At 37.4% G+C, this 2553-nt stretch overlaps 1 non-coding gene across 1 annotated transcript; it reads right to left on the bottom strand.

Annotated features, from left to right (window-relative positions):
• Positions 1-2078: 2078 nt before the first annotated feature.
• On the bottom strand, positions 2079-2151 carry TRNAC-ACA (transfer RNA cysteine (anticodon ACA)). The gene has a single exon. It is a non-coding gene; the product is annotated as a tRNA-Cys (tRNA).
• Between the last annotated feature and the right edge of the window lie 402 nt (positions 2152-2553).

Consider the following 2553-nt stretch of genomic DNA (forward strand, 5'->3'; position numbering starts at 1 on the left):
TCCAAAGAACTTTTTGCGTGAAGTTTTCTGGTAAATTGTGTAAAGAGATTCTTGTCTAATGATGCAAGAGGATGGGAAACCTAGTCATAGAATTTCATGGCTGAGAGTTGTACAAAATCATTGTGCTTAATAGAGTATTGATTGAAGCAGGTAGAAATATGGAGAAACAGTTGGAAATATTCCCAGGACATCTGAAAATCTAAGTAGTGTTTCATTTAAGATTTTAGAAAAGCATGCAGGCAATTCTCTTAAGAGTGTTGTCACTTCATTTCATGCTGTTCTAAAGGAATAAAAATGCTGCTGTGTGATAAGTAAAAAGAACTGGAAGCACAAGTTCCTCTCAGCTTAGCAGAGTTCAGAGAATACCAAATGGTACTTTGAGCAATATTAGTCTTTTAATTTTCCTTTGATTTGGTTTGCTTGTTTTCCCTGCAATTCATGGATAAAAATAAGGCTTTTGCTTCTGCTTCCAGTTCTTTGTATGGCTACACACTAAACACTATCCTCTTTGATCATAATTTTTTTGATCATATCCTCTTTGATCTCATTTCATGGCTGCAGTCACCAACTACTGTGATTTTAGAGCCCAAGAGGAGGAAATCTGTCCCTGCTTAAACTTTTTTCCATTCTATTTCTCAGGAAGTGATGGGACTAGATGCCATGATTTTAGTTTTTTTTTTTTTTAATATTGAGTTTTAAGCTGGCTCTTTCACTCTCCTCCTTTACCCTCATCAAGAGGCTCTTTAGTTCCTCTTGGCTTTCTGCCATTACAGTGGTATCATCCACATATCTGAGGTTATTGATAGTTTTCCTGACAGTCTTGATTCCAGCTTGTAACTCATCCATCCTGGCATTTCGCATGATGTGTTCTGCATGTAAGTTAAATAAACAGGGTACAAAATAAACAGCCTTATCGTACTCCTCAGTTTTGAACCAGTCAGTTGTTCCATACAGGGTTCTAACTGTTGCTTCTTGACTCGCACACAGGTTTCTCAGGACACAGGTTGTTATTAGGTTGTTACTATTTGGTTGAAAGAATTTCCAAACCTGATTAAAACTGTAAATTCTTAGATCATAGTTCAGGGCAGTCTTAATTAAAATCTCAGTAGAGTTTTGATTCAAAAATTTATCAGCTTATTATAAAACTATGGTGAAATGCAAAGGATGTATAATGAAAAAGTTTTAAAGTAAAATATTAGAAGAATATGCTACTGTTTTCAAAACTTTGATAAAGAAAATAGTATTACCATTACTGAAATAAGAATGTAAAAAAATAAGCCAGAGAGAGACAGATAAATACTGTATGATACGATTTATAAATGAGGAATCTAAAAACAAAAGACACGTGTACCCCAATGTTCATCGTAGCACTGTTTATAATAGCCAGGACATGGAAGCAACCTAGATGTCCATGAGGAGATGAATGGATAAGAAAGCTGTGGTACATATACACAGTGGAGTATTACTCAGCCATTAAAAAGAATGCATTTGAATCAGTTCTAATGAGGTGGATGAAACTGGAGCCTATTATACAGAGTGAAGTAATCCAGAAAGAAAAACACCAATACAGTATACTAACGCACATATATGGAATTTAGAAAGATGGTAATGGTAACCCTGTATGCAAGACAGCAAAAGAGACACAGATGTATAGAACAGTCTTTTGGACTCTGTGGGAGAGGGAGGGATGGGATGGTTTGGGAGAATGGCATTGAAACATGTGTGATATCATATAAGAAATGAATCGCCAGTCCAGGTTTGATGCAGGATACAGCATGCTTGGGGCTGGTGCATTGGGATGACCCAGAGGGATGGTATGGGGAAGGAGGTGGGAAGGGGGTTCAGGATGGGAAACACGTGTACACCTGTGGCGGATTTATATTAATGTATGGCAAAACTAATACAGTATTATAAAGTAATTAGCCTCCAATTAAAAATATATATGAAGTGAAGTGAAGTCGCTCAGTCATGTCTGACTCTTTGCAACCCCATGGACTGTAGCCTACCAGGTTCCTCCATCTATGGGATTTTCAAGGCAAGAATACTGGAGTGGGTTGCCCTTTCTTTTTCTAGGGATCTTCCCAACCCAGGGATCGAACCCGGGTCTCCTGCATTGTAGGCAGACGCTTTTACCATCTGAGCCACCAGGGAAGCCAAAAACAAAAGCTCCAACTAATAGAGAGTAGAATGGTGGTTCCCAGGGATGAGGATAGGGAAAAGGGGAGAGTTTGGTAAAAGGGTATAAACTTTCAATTATAAGATGAATAAATTCTGAGGATCTGCTACATAGCATGTTGACTGTAGTTCACTGTACAGTCTTGTGTACTTGAAATTTGCTGTAGATACCTAAGAAGACAAAAGACCTGTACTCCAAAAACTGTAAGATGCTGATAAAAGAAACTGAAGACAATACAAATATATGGAAAGATATACCACATTCTTGGTTTGAAAGAAGCAATATTGTGAAAATCACTGTACTATCCAAGGCAATGTACAGATTTCAGTGCAGCAATCCCTATCAAACTACCAATAGCATTTTTTACAGAACTAGAA

This window comes from Bos mutus, chromosome 29 (assembly GCF_027580195.1).
Source record: "Bos mutus isolate GX-2022 chromosome 29, NWIPB_WYAK_1.1, whole genome shotgun sequence".
NCBI lineage: Eukaryota > Metazoa > Chordata > Mammalia > Artiodactyla > Bovidae > Bos > Bos mutus.